The following is a 24,022-nucleotide window of genomic DNA, read 5'->3' as shown; positions in this document are numbered from 1 at the left end:
TGTGTGTGTGTGTGTGTGTGTGTGTGTGTGTGTGTGTGTGTGTGTGTGTGTGTGCATCTGCTTGTGCATGCGTTTTCATCTTCCTGACTGTGTATATCTGTGTACATGGGCAGACGCGTACATAAGCCATTTAAAGCTGCTGCGTAGTTATGAAACATGGTGATCTCACCGGCCAGGTGGTGGCAGACACTTCCTACTCGCAAGAAATAAGCCCCGCGGCACGTGTTTCATGTGAGCTTTCCCACCAGTTGGAGCACACACACAGAAACACACTCACGTTGTCAGCGTGTGTGTGTATTTGTGTGCGTGTGTGTAATATGTTTGCGTCTGGGAACATGTTAAAACTGTGTCTTTATTGCCATCATGCCTCAGTGACTCCACACCGGCTTGTTATTTTAATTAACACTCTGTAACTAACACACAAGCACACTACTCAGTAATCTAGGTTTATGTACAAATAAGCAATCTTCCACATGTGTCAGTGGGCAGCAGGCCCTCGAGCGCAGACATGCATATAGTAATAAGCAATAACCTATTTCCTGTGTCCTCGCTGGAAACTGTAATGATGCTGAAATGAATGAAGTGTGGTCACTAAGCAAGTCAGTCCTTCAGCACCAGGTTGTTAAAGTTGAATTCCCTGAAAGCAGCTGCTGTTCATTTTTGTCTTATTTCATCTTATTTCTATACTAATCAGGCAAGAACATTATGAACTCATAGTCAAGTCAAAATAAACTGAATCCTTGAATAAATCTGACCCAGTTAAATCAAGTCTAGAGAGGAGTAAAGTTTTACAGCATTAAATGTGCGTCCTGTTACTAAAACAAAATAGAAAACAGTAAAGGTGGGGCTGATGAATACTGCAAGCTGGTGTAAAAATAAAGAAGTATAGGTTATGCAGTCCACACATTTTCCTGAAATTATCCGGAGGGGGGAACGCAAATGTCTTGAGTCAGTTGTTTCAGACATATTCCCAGAATTTTTCCTGCCAGCTCCCTGGTAAAATGTGTTGAGGACGTGTGAAACATTCTGCTGACATAAAACTTTAAAGATAAAATATACAAAATTTAGATAAAACATAAAATCAGTTTTTCAAAGTGTAACACTGAGTGCAATTTGTTATTACCAAGAAAACTGGAATATAGAATGTTGTGGACAAAACTCCAGCCACAAGAAGTGCACTCATATCAGGCGAAAACAGAATCATTTCAACATTTATGTCACTGATTTAAGATTTTTTTAAGTAGAAATTGTGTTCTTCCAGTTTTAGACAGTGTATTTTTACCATGTTTATGTATAGCATTATATACAGCATTCCTTCCCTGAAAAAATTACCAGAATAGTTGAGAAGAAAACATCATAAAAAAGTAATTTTTTCTTGTTCTCCTTACTGTGGAAAAGACTGAGCTTATTGGAGGAAATTAAAACTCGACCACTGTATGACATCATTTCCTTTACCACATTCGACAGGCATGCAACAAAAACCTCAATGGTGTGCGTGTGTGTGCGCGTGTCAGTCTATGAGAACAGCCACCTCTTAAATCTACATTAATTAATTTTTAAGCTGCTATGAGGCAACACATCAAGCTTTAAATACAATATAGTATTTATTACCACCTCATTAAATACATTATAATATAAAACTGTTAATTAGCGCAGCTTTAACATAATGTAACATGAGCTAATGTGTCATTAGAAAACAAGCAGCAACAAAAGGAGTCTATGAGAATGAATGTGTGAGTGTATCCTCTGAAGAAACAGGTGGCTCATCTTTACGTGAGTTTACTCTTCATGCTTCGTTAGGAGATCCGCTCCAGCTCATCGTCATGTTATCACGCCGCCTCTTTGACTTCTGTGAATTCCAAACTCAAGCGTTCCAATCAAGAAAGCCTGATGTATGTTGATCAGACAGTTACCTCTTAAACAAGCCCCGAGCAGACACCCTCTTTTTATCCAGTCACACTCTGTGAAAAACTGCACCCAGTCGGACACACTGTCCAATTGTGAGGCAGGACAGCCCAAACCTCTAGCCTTACCCTGACTGGCTGCTCATCGATTTCTGCCTCTGGTCAATACCACTCTCTTTTTCTTCTTTCTCTCCCTCCTGTCATCCATTTCTCCTCTCAGTGACTCTCCATCATCATATGTCTCCATTATCCCGACTTATCCTTCTCAACACGCACACAAAACCTGTAGTTACAGACAAAGCCTTATTGAGCGACTGTGAGATGATGGAGGAGTGTGTGACTGTCCCCTCAAGTGGAGTTGGACACACACAAACAGACTGAGAGTGTGTGTGTGTGTGTGTGTGTGTGTGTGTGTGTGTGTGTGTGTGTGTGTGTGTGTGTGTGTGTGTGTGTGTGTGTGTGTGTGTGTGTGCATGTATGAGTCAGGTGTGTGGAGCCAATGAGATGACAGCGGCTGGTTTTTTAGGCCTTGCATCCTCTCTCCTTCTTCCCAATCAACGTGGCATCCAAACTCCGTCACACCACAGTACACACGCATACACGCGAGGGCATTGTGAAGACCTCACTGCTGCATGGCAACCGGATCCCATGGCAACCGATGGCATGGGTCTTTTTTTGTGGGCTGAGAGGGGGTGGGGGTGGGAGGGCTGTCAGATATTTGGGAGGAAAAAAGGGCAACTCTGGAAAAGAGCAAAAATAGAAAGAGAGACAGAGAGAAGAAGGCAGAGGAAGTAGGGAACACACACACACATCAGATGGGGGTGAGGAGAGAGAGAGACAGTGACAACATTGTGGGTGAAAGTAGACCTCCCTCTAGGCCGATCACAGCGAGGTCTTCCTGTTGACGAGCAGGAAAAACAAGATAGAGGAAAAGAAACAAACAGGGAAGGAGAGAAATAAAAATGGAAAACTCCTCAAATTATTTCGGGTGAGGTTTTAGATTACAGCCCGCAAACAACAATGTGAATATGATGTACATATGATGGTATCAAGAATATACTTGTACTTGTATCTACCAGCAGGTGGTGAGACAGTCAGAAGCAATCAAGAACTTAATTATAACAATAAATTAAGTTATTATTATTATTATTATTGTTATTAGTACATTTAAAGATTGGTGAACAATGGACCTTTTAACATCTCTGTCCACTGCCAACACTTGCACTGTAATAAAGGGGTAAGTCAGAAGAAAATCAACATTTATCTTTTGAGTAAATAACACGATGCCTACTATTATACTACTATATATAAATAAATAATTTATTGTTGCCCTCTCATTCCCTGTGGGTCTAACTGTATTGCATTTTGCTAATGATCCACATGTGCTGTAATTACAAGGTCAGTGCCTTTTCATATACAAAGGGAACTCACTAACAGGAAGTGTTGGAGGAGAGGAGAAGTGAGGAGGCATATTGCCTTGTTGCCTGTGTAACAGCGCCCCTACTGGATTGAGGGAGTACAACACACTGACAGCAGCCTGCGCTCATGCTGTGTATCTGTGTGTATCTGTGTGTGTGTGTGTGTGTGTGTGTGTGTGTGTGTGTGTGTGTGTGTGTGTGTGTGTGTGTGTGTGTGTGTGTGTGTGTGTGTGTGTGTGTATCTTTGTGTGTGTGTATCTTGGTGTGTGTCATTATCCAGGTCACATTGTGGCCTCTGACCTCATGTCAGATCTGTCCAGACACATCATGTTACTTTTTTGCTGACCCATGTCTGCATGCACTGAATGCAAAACACACTTATTGTGAACGTCATGCAAAATTGTGTTGCATTGTTTTAGCAGATTTCAAGAGTTGACGGACAACACAATGCATTCTTGCATAATGCATGTTTACACTAGTAAAGCAACTAAATACAAGGCCAGAGCTCGAAAATCAATGAGGCTTTTAAAGCTTTCAACATCTGCTCCATCACTCCGTCTGACTTCTTGTCTGTCTCTCTCTCTGACAAGCTTCCGTCTATGCATTCCTGGACAGGAAACATTTGGAAAATGTCTTAATGTTTAAACAATGGCCTCCATATATGGATTCAAAATTAAATGTTTATTTAACCAGGAAAATTCCCCTTTGAGATTAAAAATCGCCTTTTCTAGGGAGTCCTGGCAAAGACAGGCAGCACAAAGTACAAGATAAACAGTCACAAAACAAGACAATCAGAGTTACAATATAAAAAGGAACAAAACAAACCAAACATCCAAGAACATCTGTCAAAAACATTCACACCCCAACGACTCTATTTCCTCGTCCTTTAAATTGGATTTAAAAGCATTCGCTAAAATCTAATTCCGTAGTTTTATAACTTTTTGTAAAATAGTCCAGTCTGATGGGGCTGGGTATCTAAACGCCCTTTTCCCAATCTCCGTACGCACGTTTGGTACATATGTTAAAGTCTGTTGACCACAGGGAATACAGTCCATCACAGGGAATTACAGTACAGCTGTTTTTTGGTCACAGATATGAATCAATATTTTGTTGTTCTTATCTTGAACTCGACCACCTCCTACACACAGCGGACGGTCGAACGCTGGCTCTATATTTACTACGCATCTGTTATCTGTCAGTCTGTTTATCCATCTGTATGTCAATCTATCTCTTTGCCTGTGTGACATCAACCATCTGTCTCCCTGCCCTGAAGTCTGTCCTCGGAGGGGGACTCTTGCAGCCTTTTCTGGGCCACAAGAAAGAGGCCCTGTCCTCCTCTATTTGCCCACATCACAGCAATCCTCCTCACGGCAACATCTGGTGACACAGAAACTTACAAAACTAAATAACAATACCTCTGAGGCACAGTTGTGTTTTTATGTTCAGAGCAGCAGAGGGCCATGAGGAAGAAAAAAATAATAATTAGAGTCAGTCTCTGTTATCGTCGCCCAGATGAGCAGTGCCAGTGGCCGACTTTTGCAGTGGTTTGGGAGATTTCGTGGTGGCGAGGCGAGACTGAACGACCTTCACGGGATGGTCGTGTCTTATCGACCAGCACTAAAAGCCCAAGCTGGTCACACAGAAACACACACAGGGGAAGTAGCAGACATGCACCGTGGTGATGCTGAATCAAGCTGCATGTCTCTGTTAGCTGGAATCTTAAGTGAATATTGAATATAAATCCATGTATCCATGATGGATATTATGGATATGAAGGACCTTTTTGAACAATAAAAGCTCCTCAGTCTCTATGATCAGGCTACATCTCACAGCAGGAAGCTAGTCTGGAGCATGATTACATGGAACTTTATGTCTAGATTCGCTCCAATTAATATGAATGAGGTGACATCAGTGAGTTATTTTAGTAAAATTACGACAGACTATAATACAAACCATTGCAGCAGTGTTGTGATGCTATTTTCTAAATGAATAACAGAGAAAAATTAGGAACGTGCGTGATTGGACATGCCCTCATTGCCCCTGCGGTATTCCACAAATGCATCACTTTTACTGGTGAGAAAAGAAAAAAAGACTATTTAGAGGAAAGGAAAGGAGGGCAGTCGTGGAAACAAATAGGGAGCAAAGAATGAAGACTACAAAGATGGAAGGGAACTAAAAGGAATTGAACACATACGGACTGGAAGAGACCAGAGAATGAAGGGAAGGAGCACACAATAACGAGGAAGTAGAAGGAGACTTGAACAAAGGAAAGAAAGAAGGGAGAAGGAAAGGAGACATCCACAGGTCATTTCGCATTTCAGCTCGGTTAAAACATCCAACAGTGAGTTCCAGAAATCACGGCCGTGTTAGACTTCTCAGAACATCTGTGTGTCTCCAGAAGAGAGGAAGTTGAGTGGGATTGTGAAGAAGCAGAGTAAACACAGCAGAGGTGAAGACCCGCAACCTGATCCAAGGCCAGGGAAGGAAACGGGGTAAATAAACCACAAGTGGACATGATGTTTATAGGACTGTTGCTAGAAAACAGACGCTCAGCTGAAGTCATTGTGACACGCAGACGAGGGGAGAGGATATACAACATTCATGAATTCACTTTCTTTTCCCCAAATAGTCGCGTCACTTCACCCATATCAGCCTCTGCGACAGACACACACACACACACACACACACTCCCCCTTTCTCTGTCAGCACCGCACCAATACAAACCCATCAAAAGCGAAGGCAAGACACCTCAATAGGCATCATGCCACTAGAAAAGCGTGGCGAGACAAAAGAGAGGGATTCTTTTAGAAACCAAGAAATGTGTGTATGTTTGTGTGTGTGTGCAGTCACCCCCTCCCCTCCCCAGTCACTACAGATTACAGACACACACCACAGATGGCCAGCGCGTCTCGTCTTTTCACCACCACCACCACCACCACTGAGAATAATGGCCAGTGGTGGTGGCCCCTCCTCGCTCCCCCTCCCACCCATTCCCTTTCTCTTTTGTCAGCACGTGTGCCCGTCAAATGGAAGCGTGTGACTGGGACAATGGAGGCCAGACAAAGAGCCCGCCTACCCCCTACCAGGATGCTGAATAGGGGGGCACGTGGGCCTTATCATCCAGGGAACAATAGCACGGGGTGAAGACGGGGAGCGAGGGTGTGGCACCCCCAGCAGCCACTGCAACAGGGGATGGCGAGGTGCATCATGGGTGGCCCTGGGTTGAGTTGAACTTGGGCGATTTATTTATTTTAATGGAGGGCACATAACAAGATGATTAAATATTCAGCAGCACTGATGAGGCTCATCATTTATTTTTTTATTCATCAAATTATTATTCTTCACTTTCTCTCCAGATTCAAATACAGGCAAGTATTTGCATCTTCTTAAATCTTTCAGCCCGTCAGCTAAACATTTGAATAAGTAACACGAGCACTGACTGTTTATTCAAGCGTTCCACGCATCTTCAGACAGACTGCCTCCCGTCCAGACAGCTACAGGATTTCATTAATATCAAAACAGTTTGTAGAGATATTAAATCTGCTTCAAGTCATAAATTCATCATCATTAAATCGGCTGAAGGGTTTTGTTGTTATTGTGTGTCGGTGCAGTCAGAATTACGACTCTAAACTCCACTTGCTGGTGCTTTCAAGGAATTTGAGTCACTTCTTGAACAGCCACTAGGGGTCGCTTGGTGTAGCAGGCCACTTCCTGCTCTTGTTCTGCATTGTGTTGTCACATCCAACATCCTGTCTATATGAACACACCTGAAATATCTTGCACAGGAATTGTTTTGAATAATAGCTCATCTCTAATGCATGTAGGCTAAGCAGCTGTATCATTGTTAAGTGCAGAATATACAGCAAAACAGCTGTTAGCAAAGATAACAGGGTCAGTGACACTTGTAATTGATTACTGTGTGCTACACTGGTAGCATGTGGTCATGTAAAAAGGACCTGACGAATCAGTGAAGGCTGCGCTGTGAGCGAAAAGATCCAATCAGCAAGCAGTTGAGAGTGTCAATGTCATTGTGTCCAAACATCTGTTTCTGCCCGTCCAGACTCAAGCACAGGACTGAAGTTTTCAAACGAGACCACCAGTGTTTCCAAACGTCTCTGTTTTCCGAGTAGTGTGGACTTTCATAGGAAAAGAAACACAGAAATCGTACACTTCCACTTAAATTTTTTTTTTTCTGTCTACTACTCAGCTCCGGGCGTTCGGCCTCACAGAAGCTGGACACGGAAGTGTAGCACTGAAATAACACCCAGGGGAAACCACCAGATACTGTACAGGAAGCTAGGGTAGGAACCTTTTTAGGACTGCATTTATTTTGGAGAAGCTCAGAATATGTACAGACTTAAATATGGACATGACTCACTCTTGAATCATGCTTCAAGTCTTGGTGAGTTGATTTTCACACAGCAATAAGATAAAATGAAACAAATTGCATCCAGAGAAAAGGTTAGCAGTGACACACAGTATTCAAAAGTTGTAGTTTTTAGGGTAAAACAAACAATTAGCATTGCTCTGGCATTTCATGTCAAAACACAGTGTTTGTCATTCGATGGTCCACAGTGGAGAGGACCCAGCTGGTGGTTTTACTCCAGCCTCAGGCCACTACTTGCTCCAGCGGATTTACACCATCACTCCTGGGATATCTTTGATGTGACTAACTGGATACCTGCCTGAACAGGGGCAAGGTTATGACTGTTGTATGTGCACCGAGGAGCATGCATGCTTGTTTGTAAATGCAGGATGAGGTTTTCTTTCTCTGTGGAGGTCAGGGTGCATAGTGCTAGGGGAGGAGAAAGTTTGGAACAGCTGGGCTGAAGCTGCAGGGGCACAAGACGGAGGGAGGGGCAGTGACATGCAGGCAGGCAGGCTGCTGACAGGCTCTTTTCAGGCAGCAGCTGGTTGGAGTGGGGGTCTCACCAGCTGTGCCTCCGCTGACCTCTCACCACACTTCTCCACCTCCTCTTCCTCTCCGAAACCCCTCTTACCCTCCCCCACGGGGCAAAAAACCCTCACCCAAATGTCAGCAGGAGCACGCAGACACACCACACACACGACCATCTGTCGGTAGGAGGAGAGTTGTCTCTCTGATTGCTCCATAACACAGTGATGGAGACAGTCGTGGTAAAAAACACAGCTCCACGCCCCAAACAAAAGCCCTGGAGATATGGAAATATTCTTAACCAGACGTCTCCCAACAAGCCTCCTCTGACATCTCCAACCCAGGAACAGCTTCCATGGGTAGATCAGTTTGGCCCAAAGGCTGTGACACACACACGATTGTGAAGCAATGACAGGAAGCCAAATAATCTTCAGGGGCGCTGGAAATAGAACGAGAGCAGTCTGTTTTTAATATGTTTTAACATCATTACCACAGCACCAAGTTTTTAATAGTTCTGAATTAACTCCTGCAAGTCTTTTATTATACAGCAGGTTGATGATCGCTGAGTACAGGTGATGTTCCTGCTTTATATTGTGTCTATAAGAAAAACTAAACCATCAAGTCAAATTAAACAGCACACACATCAATTTAGAGAAAGCATCATTGTTTATGTGCACTCCTAAAAGCATGATGTTACAGTGCATCTCATATTTCTTAATCTACGCCTCTTGGACGAGAGAGGATGACTTCACCACCTCCCTTCATTGTGATCTGCATCCAGGCTGACAGCAGATCAACACAGATCAGCCCTAATTCATATTAATATAAAAAAAAATTAAAAAGCCTGATGCAGCTAGCAACACTTCAGAAGCGCTTATCCAGAGCGCCACTAAATTAAATGCATCCACAGATTAATTGATTCAAGCTCCATTCTTGTTTTTCACTTCATTGCGTGTGCCTGGCGGGTGGAATCTGCTGTATCGGTGCGGAACAATGTTTGAAAAAAGAAAAAGGCAAAGACAAAGAGGGAGAGAAAGAGGGAGAGAAGGCCAAAATCCGGTGGATTCAGAGAAAGGGAAAATGTAATACCAAAAAAATTAAGTAATTATTATTAGTCTAAGCTCATGCAGTTGGGCATAACGGAATTAAGGGGAGTCACTTGGGAGCTACAGTCAGTCTCTCGTGAATTTTGAAATACTCTACTTGAATATTGAATCAATTTTCTTTTTCTTACCTCCATTGCCCCATAGCATTCCTTACTGGCTTGTGATTGGTTCAGGGAATAACTACATCCAAATGTGTTCCTCCTCAGCAACACACACAAACAGTGCACCTGGTTCCAAGTGAAATATGGCTGGTCGATGTTACACCACAGTTCAGAACAGATGGACCATGTTGAAGAGAAGCAGTGGTTTCTCTCCTAAATACTTAAAAGATCTTCCTCTGTGCTTCCCTACACAAGACTCGATCTTGGGATGGTTTGAAAACATTAGTGTTTCTCTGTAAAGGTTAAAGTTTGAACCGTTTGCAAGAAGGAGAATGTATGTGTGTGTGTGTGTGTGTGTGTGTGTGTGTGTGTGTGTGTGTGTGTGTGTGTGTGTGTGTGTGTGTGTGTGTGTGTGTGTCCATGACCTTTCAGTCAGTGGCAGACTTTGTAACTTGTGTTTTAATCCACTCATGGCTGAAGTGTCACATACTCACTAACTGAGCAAAATAGCATTTGCCACTTTGTGCGTGTGTATTCAATCTGTTCTGTGTATGATTCCCTCTTAAAGTTAAACAGGTTCCAGGAAGATATTTATCAGTGATATAGGAAAACCCTCCTCTCCTCTCCTGTCCTTTCCTCTTCTCTCCTCTCCTGTCCTTTCCTCTTCTCTCCTTTTCCTCTTCTCTCCTCTGTCTCTTCACCCTCAAGGGTTAGCAGTTTGAATATTAGATATGGACAGATTGTATTAGATAACACAGACCTACATAGAGCCATGCACAGACACACAAAAGCTCTATGACTTGCAAATGCTTATAGTATCAACAGTATACTTGAAGAAACATTTTGCTGAATAAATATTTTGTATCTCATCAAAGTCCAGTCTTAAACTCTGTAAATTAATTTGTCATGTTTTAAGCTGTCTGGTCTCATGACTGAAACAGATACTTGACTTCTTAAAAAGGAACCGTGATAGCGGAAACTCATGAAAAGTAATTTCTTCCAAGAAAAAGTGTGATTTTAAGGCTGAATATGAGACAAAGTGACTTGTACATACTTTAAAGTACAACACTGTGTTGTTGCCTTAGTTTTATTTTTTATAAAAATGTATATTTCTGTTTCATAACACACAGAGTGGTGTACAGATACACAAGGGAAGAAGAAGCCTCCACAGAACATTGAACCAAATCTCTCATAAACTTTGCTTTGTGAAACTGGGGCCTGAGGCAAACATGTAGATTAGATTATTCTCTTTGCATGTTGAGCAAGTCTTAAATACTGTAGATGTGCACTGGGGAATTGGTGTAGAAAAGTGTGACTGAAAGGAATGTAGCGTATGAATGTGCAGGCATGATGTGTAAATAGGATGGTTTTGAACAAGCCTCATCTGACCTCTGAAGTACATAAGCACACACATGCTGTAAAAGAAGGAGCCTCAATATTTCATCCATCATCCATACCACTTCTCCTTTGGTGCTCATGGAGGCAGCCGGAACCAATCCCAGCTCCCAATGGGTAAGCTCTGCACAGGGCTCCGGTAAATCACAGCAGCAACATACAGAGATAAACAACCATTCACACTCACATTCAGACCTACAGTCAATTTAGAGTCTAACCCCAATCTGCATGTTTTTGGACTGTGGGAGGAAGCTGGAGTTCTCAGAGAAAACCCACGCAGACTCAGGGAGAGCATGCAAACACCACACAGAAAGACTGTGGAGCAGTGGTTGTGATGCAGCAGGCACCATCATACAACTACATAGAAATAGACATGGACAGCAAGCATAAACAGTCCCTCCACTTCACAGGCAGCCAGGCCTCGTGCAACTGAGGATCTGTCCATCACAACATGTCTCAAGGGAACAGGGAAGGACGGGATACGAAACCAGTATGCCAGGTCGACTTCCCTCCCCGTGCTAACAACCAGCCAGTCTCAAAAAACTCTCAAAATGCATTTGTGTCAAAATAGGGGGGGAGAACTTTATAGCCAAGTCCTCATCTCCTGCAAATACAGTTTGACTGTGCAGCACTTCAGCAAGAAGTATGTCTTCCATACAGCCTGTGTCACAGCCTCGTACTGTGGGAGGTGGCTGCCAGGATGTAAACAAATCCATGTGAGGAAAGAAGCTGTGCAGAGTGTGTAAGAGAGTGTGTGTGTGTGTGTGTGTGTGTGTGTGTGTGTGTGTGTGTGTGTGTGTGTGTGTGTGTGAGAGAGAGAGAGGGAGAAAGGAGGGATGAAGAAAAAAAAGCTTGAAAGATGGTCTACAGCTGAGAAGGGGGTTAAAAGAGGTTGAGAGGCTCCTCTGGCTCTCAAGAATGCAAAGCAAGAGCAATAACACATTCCCTATGTGGAGCACAGTGAGCAGCACCGGACAGATAGGATGTAAACACACACACACACACACACACACACACACACACACACACACACACACACACACACACACACACACACACACACACACACACACACACACACACACAGACACACAGACACACAGACACATAGACACACAGACACAGACATAGACATAGACAGACAGACATGTCTCGGCCTGTTTCCTTCACACGTGTATCAAGCAGCCATCTGGTGAACTGGATGATCCAGTAACAGGACATGAGTGAGTGAGTTTGGTGTCCATCCCTGAGTCATTTATTTCTATTCGTCTCACAACTGCTTTATTGTCTCTGTCATCCTCATCTTTTTCTCGTCCACCTCTACCCTGGCACAATTCTTTAAAAACAGAGAGACGAGGGGTGATGTCAAAGGAAGGCAGGCTTAAAGAGAATGGCTAATGCGAGCTCACCTCCCCTGACAAATGGACTTCACAGAGACTGGAGTGGTAGTACGAGGCGAGAGATGAAGGAGGAGCTGCTCCACTGTAATCAGACCATAGTGTTCCCATCACATCAGATCATTTCCACACTGGTTGCGTCTCCTTGGTGTCTATCTTCCAAATATTCCTCTGTGATCCGAGGTGGGAGCTGACACAGCCTGTGTGAGGACAGTGTATACACTTTCTATTGATCTCCTTATTAAGGCTTGTTGAGGCCTGAGGTGCCTAGAGCCTTATCCAATAAAGTTAAACATAAGAAAAAAAGAACGTCAGCTTTATCTTTAATTTCATCATGCCTGTAGTAAAAGCAGTGGAAATGACATCAGAAGGATTGTGTTGAGTGGAATGATGTGAAGTAGTTTCAGCCATGAAATACAATAAAAAAATCAATGTTACTGGATGTTTTTTGGTTTCCTATTCTAAAAGGGCTTGGATGTGATGTGGTTGGGTGAAAAAGTTGGTGCAGACAGAGGAGTGTGGTTAAATGAGCTTGCACAGACCATGCAAACTATGCTGCCACTAACCTGCTGCTGTAGTTTCATTACTTCTCTGTGCTTCTTTCTTCTAATGAGATCAGAGTTCATTTAGAGTGTGACCAGGAATTATTACTGAAGCAGAAACAGACTCACTATTTCTGTGAAACTATGAGCAACCACAGAACAACTGTGATTTAAACAGAATGAGACATGTTATGGAGGGGCTGCATGAGAGATCGCAAATCCAATCCCATCCCTCACTTGAACGTTTCGGACACTTTCCTTTTGTTGTGAACACGTCTGACCCAAAAAACAGCTAATGACAACCGCCATACGTCCACTTGTCTTATAAACCTCCCACCAAACAAAACTGATACAGAAGTAAATGGGCTCTTCTGTTGAAGATTTGTCGAAGGAGTTACGTCTGAAAAGTCACGAAATGTCGAGACAAAGTCACTGAATTGGCAACGCTCTGCATTTTATATCCTCTGGCAGTCCCCTCTGGTAAATCTCATAGCGTTTATTGCAGGAGGTGATGAATTGGGCTGCAATAATTTCACATTTTGAAAATTAGCCCAAGTGAGTGGGAGAGTTTTTTTTCCTGTTCAGGTTTTAAAGTCCCTGTACATTTTGGTTATGCTTGGAAAACGTTGAACCAAAGTCTGCGGTCTCTCCTGCTCCCTGTGCACCATGCTTTCTCCTCCATTCTTCCAGTCATGAGAGCCTAACATAATACCTGACTGACTGACTGACTGTGTGCAGACCAGGAAGGCTCTGGTTTGATTGGCTAGCTGATTTACAGTTGTCTGGTTGGTTAGCTTGCCACAGACGAATCCTGAATCCCTACTGGGCTTGCTGGGCGGACGGCGACTCATCTTCCTACAGTTCAAACAGACAAAGGCCTGTCTGTTCCTCTGGGAGCCAGAGACTGCAACTTCCTCTGACCGACAGAGGCAGACAGAGGGGGAAAGTAAGGTGGATGAAGAAATGGATCTTTTCAAGGAAAGGGAGAAGACTGAGAAAGATAGAAGACAGGAGGAGCTTTTAAGTTAGCAAGGATTGAGAGGAAATTGGAAAAAGACAGGAAGGGTTATTTAAAAAAAAAGATGAGAGAAAACAAAGGTATAGAAAAGGTGGGGAGGTCAGTCACTGTCCATTAGCTGTGGGTCCAACATGGCTGTTGTGTAATGAGCTATAATCAGTCAAAATGTTGCTCTCCATTTGCCTCACAGTCCCTGGGCAGTCACAACAGGAACAATCCACTCTAAATGCTAACACTATCAACAATCTCCATCTCCAGCATGCTTTTCTTTTTTTCCACCGAGGCTCTGACATTTTACAGCAGCCCGCCTTCAAAACGAGACATCTCTCCCTCCTCCATCTTGCCCTCCTTTCATCTTTCTCTCCCTGCGCTCTGTCCATCTCCCCAGCACCTACGATGGCTCCTCACGTCTTCCTCTTGGCCCGCAGCCTCATCCATCTGCACCAGCAAATACAGAGCTGTGGTGTGAAAACCAGTCTGATACGTTTCCCAGATTTGTCCCCTGTTAAAAAGCTGAATTTTATCCCCGCAGTATTTGAAGCCAACACTATTTCACAAAATCAACAACCTGACGATGATCTTGTGGGTTGTGAAGGATTATGAGAGCCATAAATCAGGAAATTCTGTGTCGTAAACCCATCTAACATAATGGGTAAATTGGCCAAAAAATAAAATACACACAGCATGTCTTTATACTAATATTTCAGACCCATGTATATCATGCTGCGAAACATTTCTGAAGTATAACTTGTGTAAGTATTCAATGCTAACAGACGGGAAGAGCCAGATGATTAGCGTAGCTTTTTACAAAGACATGGAGGAACGGCTGGCCTGGCTCAAAATCTGAATCTTAATCAAGAAAAACTTTATTAATCCCTGTAGGACAATTGTTTTGTTACAATTTCTCAATACTTAGTTTGGGAGGACAAAGTAAATAAACTAGAATGGTTCTCAGAGAGTGCATGCTTCCACCAAGGTCCAACAGTCCCCTTATGAAACAACGTCTGGATATGCATCAAAATTCAGTCCCCTACCGATGTCTGATTTTTTTCATCCACATCCATTATTATTACTATTCTCTGATAAATCACAGATATTGTTGAAAAACACCCTATCTCACAAAATTAAATTGTGAAAGAAATTCCTGGAGAAATTCCCAAATTCCCTTTGGCTCCCTCCTGACTCAAGTTTCGTGGAAATCCTTCAATTGGTTTTTGCATAATCCTGTTAACTAATATATATAACTCACTTAAAAATTGTAATATGTGACCAAAGGACAAAAATGGAAAAGTGAAAATGATTAACAGTAATTTAACGGTAAATTAACTAATGAAAAGTGTAATGTGGGTCAACAGTAAATTAGCTGTAGTTCATCAGCAGAGTACTGATGAATGTGTGCAGAAAAAGGAGGGGGGGGGGGGGGGATGACTGGATGTCCACAAGAAGCAAAGACCTGATCAGTCACTAGTTGGACGTGCTCCTCTGGCTGAGACATTCTCCCCAGTCTGTCTCTTTTACACTCTGCTTTCTATAACTTCACCAAGATGTTAATTAATCAGGCTGCTATGTATATTTTAAAGACAGAGTCACAGGAGCTCTGTCCCCCTGGAGTATGAATGCTAAAATAAGCTAACTTGCTGGATACATTTTTAACTAACAGAGGAGCATATTTCCCAGAATATAAAGGCATTTCTTTAAAGGGAGCGAGGAACATGAGCTGTGACGTGAAACGTTTCTTCAAGCCCTGTCCTCGTTTTTTAATTTCTAAAAAAGTTCACGTCTGGATTATTTCAATCAGCTGTGACCCTCCTCTTCTCTACTCTTCACACCTCTTAGCATTTCTGTTACGGGGTTTCTAATTAACACAAGCCTCCAATCTCTTAACAGGGATTTACAGTCAAATCTGTCTGTTCTCAAAAGTGACATAACTCCATTTAATAGCATATTTATCCACTGTAGCATCACTAAAATGGTCCTCTCAGGATTTACAGTGCGTCTGTGGTACTCTGTGTTTATGATCGGCTTCAATTACATCTCATAAAACATTCCCGTACTAGACTGTAATTAATAGTGCTGTTGGGGTTTTTTTTTATCCTTCCTTCTTGTATTTTTGTATATTTATCCTTCTCACATGTTTTATAGGGATTACTTTCATCCCTTCCATTGTATTCATGCTGATCATAATGCCAACAGCTGGGAGAGTGAGCCACATCTGGTGCACAGCTGGCCCCCCATAGAAAGACAGGCAGACGCAAGGGACTGAGAGAGGGACAGTGAGGGGAGACGGTGTGAAAATAAAATCTATGTAAGGTTTATTAAAGGTTGGTGAGGGCTGTGGAGCTAAAGCGAGGGATGAAAAGAGAAGTGCAATAGAAGGGAGGAAAAGATGTGAGGAAACAGGGAGGTGTGGAAGAACGAACGAATCAAAGTCCGCGAAGATAGCACGGCCGAAAGGAAAGAAAAGAGGCGAGACTCAAAAGCAATGGACTGATGGAGGCGAAGAGAGAGATGAAGGGAGGACAGTCATGTGGAGTCAGATGCTCTCGATTAGCTGCATTGCTGTCAGAGCACTCGCCATGACAACCATGAGTCATCGCACCGGTAAACAGAGAGGAGGTTTTATCAACCAAGATTCTCATCCTTGGCCAGAGATTCTGGGCAAGATGATAACACAACTTCAATGTACGTCAACTAAATCGAATCAACATCATCATATATTTAATTATATAAGAGACAGAATAATTCATACAGTACACACTGAAAACTAAAATGAAGCAGCTGTTTAAGTTTGAGCAGCAGTTCGTTTGTTTCATATAATGATCGTTTATGTGGAAACGTAATAACAGCATCACTTAAATGTATTTAACCATTTTTTTTCATAATAACACAAACAGCAATCCCCAAGGACCCCCTGCAATTATGCCAGCTAACATGTCATTCAACACAGTGCTGCTCACCTCCTCCTGCAGCTGAGACTGTGAGGCTGGGGGATAAGACAGACAGGGCTGCTCAGCCTGTTTGAACAGCTTGTTAAAAGTTTGCCTAAATGTCGACTAAAAGAGAAGCGAAATGTAAACAGAATTTTCTTAGGGAAGAAAAAGTGGCAGATTTCACTGTGGACTAATAGAACCGGTTCATCTCCAACAAATTATCAACTATCAACTTTCTCTGAGAAGGTTTGGGTGACATCACATGATGGAACCAAGGCTCGGGAATGAGTCGCCTCAGGAAATAAGTTTGTCGGAGATGGTGTCTCAACGCTGAAGGGCATATTCCTGAATTTAATTTGGGTGCCAGGCTATTACTTGTCTTTTTATTACCATTATAATTTATGTATTTCCTTCTGTATAATCAATCCAATAGGGATTAACACAGTTTGACATCCTCTGTCCTTAGCCCTCAACAAGAGTGAGGAAAAACTACCAGATAAAATGTAGATAGTACCCCCGAGGGAGCCACATGTGAGGGATCCCTCTCCCTGACAGACATAACACGTTATAAATATTTTTCTGTAACTGCATAGCATAACTTATTCCTTAAATGTAAAGAAAACTGCAACTTACTGAGCGTTTCACAATTAAGCTAAGCAGTGCTCATTAGTGGCTTTCTCATGGAGATGATATATCATCCTGGCTGATTCATCAGTCAGGCTCTAATAAGCCCTGCTAAGTGTAGTATTTCATTCGAAAGTCATACAGGGTAATGTGAGCGCCACCATTACCTCCTGTGTGTCATTCCCGCACCCCCTGTGAAGAGTTTTCAAACAGCATCGCCCGACACTCACGTTGCTTGACATTTATTTTGTCAGCTCTTGTCATTTCTTGTCACACACACGCGACCGAGCTATTAGTCACATGTTAACTTCTACACACACACACAGACATATGCACTATACATGTACTCCAGTGAATCATTTGTGTGGAGGTGAGTTGTGGCTGCTCATAAATTCAAACTTGCTCCCTCTCTCTCCCTCGGAGGCACACACACATACACACACACAGACACAGACACACGTACAGAGCTTTTTTTTCCTGTGTGTCCTCTATCATGTGGAGTGCTATCAGCTGTCCTCCATCCTTCACCCGGTCTCTGTGTCTCCGACTGCTCCAGCCAGGCCGGTGGAGCGATGCAACACACTCACACCCCGACAGATGCACGCCATCAACCATAAAAAACGCTTTAAGTGTCACCCCGCTCCTCTGTCTGTCTGTCCCACCCCCCACCTCACTCGCAGCCACCTCTATCTCCCTCTCTCTCCCTCTCTCCACTCTTCACATAGCACAGTGAATGGGCCCCTCTGTGCTCTGGGAGATTTAACTTGGGTTCTTTGGTCTGTTGCTAACAATCTCTCTCCCCCGGCGTCACACTGGAATAGTACAGCGGAGGAGCCAGTGAAACCATCCGCTACACACACACACACACACACACACACACTCACATAGCACAGGCTTTGAATTAAAACAGACACGTGCAGGGAGAAAGTCAACGAAACATGAGCTGTAGGTATTGTATATAACACGAGATTACCGACAATGCCAGGGTTTCTCCCGTGCATTACGGTGCAGAAAGCTCATCTCATTTACCTCCTCAGATCTAATGGAGAATCCTGATTATGCAATCATATTTATTTTTAATCCAGGGAAAAAGTGAAAGCATGTACACTGTTTTACAGCCACATACTGTCACAGATGCCATTGAACTTGGCTGTGACTCTAATCTATCAGATAGTAGATGGACTCCAGAGTTTCAACCTGCCGGCCCACAAGTAAAATATCTGGATAATGTCAGAATGAACAGTGCAGGAGATCCTCCAGAGGATTCATTATGAGTGATGACGTTTCTAACACACAACAGATGCATAACTGAAACAGAATTCACTAGGCAAAAAAGGTTATTGACCTTTGGCCACCCAGATTCTGATCAGTTCATCTTTGAGTCGCAGTGAAGTTTTGTGCCAAATTACACTGAAATTACACTGTGACCTTGACCTTTGAAAAGCAAAATGTGGTCACTTCATCCATGAGTCCAAGTGACCATTTATACATAAACTGCAGTGTTCTTGAGATGACGTGTTCACCATTGTGTGGACATTCTCCAGAGTTCCTGTCTTAAAACAGCTTTGGTAACTCTGTCGTTCTGCCGTGAATCTCGCACTGGGAATGAGCCTCCTCCACATAGCCCAGTCATCACTGTGTAGACATTTCTACACACTGGTTCTACCACTGTGTTCACACAGCATCAGGAGGTTTGGGATTAAAGCCATTCTGTGTTGGAGGTTTGCAGTAGGCACTAAGTGTAATTTGGGACAAACCATGTGAAAACAATCGAAAAAGCAGCGAGCAAATCAGCTGCTAAAAGCTTGTAAAAGCATATAGATCAAATCAGACCCTGAGGGAGGGAGGGATGTGGTGTGCAAGAGGCCGAAGCTTTATTGGTATTTGGGCTTTTTTGTCTTGGAGGCACATCTTTCATCGAGATGGTGCGTCTAATCTTCAACTGCTAAACACGCTGAAATAGGTCATCATCAAAAAATAAATCAAGACGCCAACAATTCAAACTCGAAGTGACAATTATTTGTGGCGATGAGCGCCCCACTCGGAGTTGTGGCGACTGAGAAAGACCCATTTCCACTTTCCTTGTTATCTGCAGAGAAAAAAAATCACTGAAGCAAAGAAATAAACTGCTGATCACTAGGGAAACATGCAGCACACACACACACACACATACGTACGTACACACAAGCCACTGAGCATTGCTCTACACACATGCATGGTCAAACACAGAGGGAAACACAAATCACTGCCTTCACACATAAGACAGGCTTTCAAATCTATTGTTGCGATCATTTATCAATCCACATAAGCATAATGCACACCAATAAGAGCGTGCAGCAAATGCACACACACACACACACACACACACACACACACACACACACACACAGACAAAACAACAGGCCCATATCTCTGCAATGTGAGCGTGCCATTAGTGTGTGCACTAATGGAACTACTATAAGTAGGAAGTGAGGAGTGGTTGCATCTAACTAGCCAGCAAAAATCTGATAACTCCACTCAGCACATTCTGAAGGCACTTAGGCATCAGACGGCAAAGATGGAAGTGTGTAGTGTCTGTCTGTGTGTGTGTGTGTCTGTGTCTGTGTCTGTGTGTGTGTGTGTGTGTGTGTGTGTGTGTGTGTGTGTAAGAAAGTAAGAGGGAGGATGATGTGGATGTAAATGTCCTCTGCTACAGAACTTCTGCGCAAACTGGCAAGATCACAAGATCCAAAGAGCAGAGGAATCTCTGCCACCAATGAAAAGACAGCGAGTGGGGAACTAAAGGCTCCCTCAGTTTCCCTGGTGGCAAACTCTCTCCCAGTCCATCTTTTCTTCTTCTCTTACATGATCACTCGCTCATTCTCTGTCTTTCTGCAGCGTCACTTACTCTCTCTCCAAATTTCTGTTATCTCGTCTTTCTCTCTCGTTCTCAGCACCCTGCTCCGAATCTACATTACTTCCTCTTTCCTCCACTCATGTCTTTGCATCCCCCCTCTCCTAACCATCTTTCTAGTGCTTCAAATCTCATTATATTTTTATATATTTTCTTTAATTAGCTAATCCCACTGCCATAAATATAATTTTGTAATTAATTTAAGGGCATTTGTTGGTTTAATTCATTAATACGCACACAGGACCAATAAGCAGCCACTGTGCATCATGGCAGTCAACTCAGAAAACAAACCTCAGTGCAGTTGTATTTTAATATTTTATAGTTTAAATCCTTATATTATTTACTTGTTATCCTTCTCAGTGAAGGTTCAACAACTTAAGTTAAGATGGAGCTAATTTAAAACTAATATAAACCAGAAATCCTGTCGTAAATCAAAACAGAAGTTCCTCTGAGCTGCACGCCCCTGACCTGCAGCAGTCTGACGCTGCGACGGCCTCGGAGGAAACACAGCGAGGCTGCTGGTAGTAGCTGGGCCGTGGCTGGAAGTGCAGCTACTTGTTTAGTGGACCCACCCTGACCAGCACAAAAGGGGGGACAACGCCCTCCTCCGCCAATAGCCAACCCAGAAAGCCTGGTGATTGGCCAGCTGGATGACCTTTGATCCCTGTTGTATTGTGTTCTCCGCTGGGCCAGCCCTCCCCCTTGTATGTGTGTATGTGCATGTGTGCATGTGTGCGTGTGTGTGTGTGTGCAGACAACAAAAGACAGCCAAGTCCTAATGCAGCAATCAGAGCTGTGGAGAGGGGAAATGGTCTAAGGGGAAATGGAGTGTGTGTGTGTGTGTGTGTGTGTGTGTGTGTGTGTGTGTGTGTGTGTGTGTGTGTGTGTGTGTGTGTGTGTGTGTGTGTGTGTGTGTCTGTGTGCTGCAGTATGGATGGGGTTGGTGTAATGATGTTCTTGTTGTGATGACTGAGTTGCAGCAGTGATTACCCACACTGAAAGCTAATTTATATCAGGCAACACCTTTAAATTGACTTCTAAAACCTTGACCTCTCTTCATACTTTTCTTCTTGCCTCAGCCCTATAGACTAAAGCTGCCCTTCCTCTAGTCCTATTTCTGGACCAAAATTAGTTCTCCTCAGTCAGCGCCCTAGACCAAACCTAGACTTCCACTAATCCAAGCTCCAGAACAAATCTAACCTCTCTCAGACTCTCCTCATTCAGGTATCGGACCATACCTAGCCCCTATTACCCCTTTTTCACTAAGTGAAATGCTTGTGCAGGTTCCGAGCTTGTTCAACTTGTAAAGCTTGTAATAACAAGTTTGCTTTTCCATGAGCAAGAGAGACACGTCATGACGTCACTTTATACATCTCCAACCGAGCAGCCGACAATTGTGAACAATAACGTCTGTTTTCAAGTGTTGCACCTGGCTTTGCAAACCTAAATTGGCATCCAAACACTGCAAGAGACCATAAAGTCAGCTCCTCTCTATCCTTGGCTTTGGAACAAACATAGCAGTCTCCTACTCCAGCTCTAAAACAAACCTAATCTTAATGTAGCCCAAACCAAACTCACCCTACTCTAGCCTGGTCCAATTATGAGCTTTACTGACAATAGGCCAAAACTCTCCACACTGGTCTGGGTCCAGCTGCATTTCTAAACTTCTACGTTTGCTCTAGAGTAGTTTGAATGCCCAGAGTATCTATAGCAGAGTTGATGCGTGTTCTGAAGAAAAAATAGTGTTATGGATGTAGCCTTAGTCACAGCCCTAGACTTCCTCTCACCCCAGCTCCAGACCAAATGTAAACCTTCTCTGGCCCACCTCATCCGGATTTTGGACCATCCCTTGCCCCAACAAGTGACTACAGAAGACCATACCCAGCTCCTCTCTCGCTCTAGCTTTGGATCCAACATAGCATCCTCCTACTCAAGCTCCAAAACAAGTCCTGTCTTAATGTAACTCATGCTCCAATCCAACTCAAACTCAAAATCCTCTACTCTGGTCTCAGGCCCAATTTAGAGCTCCTCTAAACTGACACTCGGCCAAACCTCTCCACCCTGGCCTGAGCGGGAGCTGTCCATGCAGGTGGTCTATAATGATAGTGGGCTGAGACACCCTGAGCCCTGCACCTCCTCTCTTAATACACCCCATCTGACTCTCTCTCTCTCGCCTTCTCTCTCTGAGGCAGAGGGTCAGGGTGGACCACCCCCTAACAGCATGACTGGCTGTCTGAGGAATGCCATGTCACGGAACAGATGGAGCTCCACAGACAATGGAGCGGCATGCATTTACTAGGTCCATATATGAAGGCATGTGCCAAGTGCAGAAGTGTGTGTGCGTGTGTGGATGCATTATGACTCCAGTTGGTATCCTACCAACCTCCTATTTGCGTCAGGCAGCAGGGATAGATCGGAGAAAGCAGCAGCAGCAGAAGAAGAAGCCCTGAGTAACTCTGAAAATGATGTAACCATACCACAAAAAAGCCCAGCTCATCACCGAGTATGGTGCATGATGGGGGGGTTAAGATGGAGGGGATGTTGGAGGCAGATAGAATTATTAAAAAACTCTTGTTTGAGAGGCCGTGCACGCTGTCCTGGAGAAAAAATACCTAGAAAGACCCGTAAAACTATGAGCCAGCCATTACCCGATAATCAAGGTGACTCTTTACAGCTCCATCGATACCACATTATTCCATTCCCACGCCAATAATGACGCAATGATGAGTGTCATTTGGTCAAAATATGATCAATATTTCAACAGCAGAGCTAGAAAGTTACAGTTTTTATTACAATATGGCTTCACTGGGATATTCCTCCAGGACACAGGGCAATAATCATGTTAGGTTGATGTGTGAGTCTGTAGTTCTGAGTCATGTACAATATTGTTTTTGTTTCATTAAAGACACAAACCATCATCATCACCACAGACATTCATTCGTTTCACACATATGGGCCCAATAGCAGCTGAGGTGAAACTCAACCAGATCAACCATTACATTTGGTTTTCAATCTCTCACGTCTTCATTACGCACTCATCCACCTCTTCTTCACTCATTCACTATAAAGACATAAGCCTGGAAGTGTCAGTAAATGAGGTGGGGGGGGGGTGGGGGGGCGAAAAAAAAAATCCAGTGAACTCACCCAAGAGATCGACGGCTGGTCTGCTCCCCGCTCCCCCCCTGTGCGGATCCAGGACCCCGGACTGAAAACACTACCGCTTCACACAGGAAGGATGAGGATCTGTAAATATTTCACCAAATCTTCTTCATCCGCACTGGGAGGGCGACGGATCGAGGCGAGGTGGAGCCGCAGATCAACCTGGTCCGATGCGCACACGCGCGCACGCTCGCGTTCAAACAGAGAAGAGGTTCAACAGAGATTCAGTCTCACTCCTGCGATCAAAACAAAAAAACCGCACGGACACAGGGTTTGAGGATCGCTGCGTGACAAGTCACCCCAGATGCTTCGCTTGTAGACTGTGCACTAACCGGGCTGCTTCCCCCGGCTCCACCCGCTAACCCAGCCTTTCCTGTGCGCCCATTGGCACAGACGGCCGGACATGCAAATCCACTCTTCCCATTGATGTTTTTCAGAAAAGAGGTGGAAAAAAAAAAGCGCATGGATTCGTGTCAGGAGCTCCACTGCGCCACCGTGTGGTGACTTAGCTGCTGTGTCCGTCTGAGCAGCAGCAGCAGGAGGAGGAGGAGGAGGAGCAGGGAGCCTCTGGGAGTAAGTGTCTCCTGCAGGAGGGCGCATGGAGAGCTGTGCAGGTGGATCTCACATCACTGCAGTGAACA

The 24,022-nt window shown here is 43.8% G+C and overlaps 1 protein-coding gene across 1 annotated transcript in view; it reads right to left on the bottom strand.

The window, feature by feature from the left end:
• numbl (NUMB like endocytic adaptor protein) overlaps positions 1–23,508 on the bottom strand; it is a 54,907-nt gene extending 31,399 nt beyond the window's left edge. The window contains exon 1 of the mRNA XM_020095276.2: positions 23,367–23,508. The gene's annotated coding sequence lies outside the window, so the exon portion shown is untranslated. The remainder of the gene's footprint in view (positions 1–23,366) is intronic.
• Between the last annotated feature and the right edge of the window lie 514 nt (positions 23,509–24,022).

This window comes from Paralichthys olivaceus, chromosome 11 (genome assembly GCF_024713975.1).
Source record: "Paralichthys olivaceus isolate ysfri-2021 chromosome 11, ASM2471397v2, whole genome shotgun sequence".
Classification (NCBI taxonomy): Eukaryota; Metazoa; Chordata; class Actinopteri; order Pleuronectiformes; family Paralichthyidae; genus Paralichthys; species Paralichthys olivaceus.
This window is presented reverse-complemented; position numbering and strand designations above follow the sequence as displayed.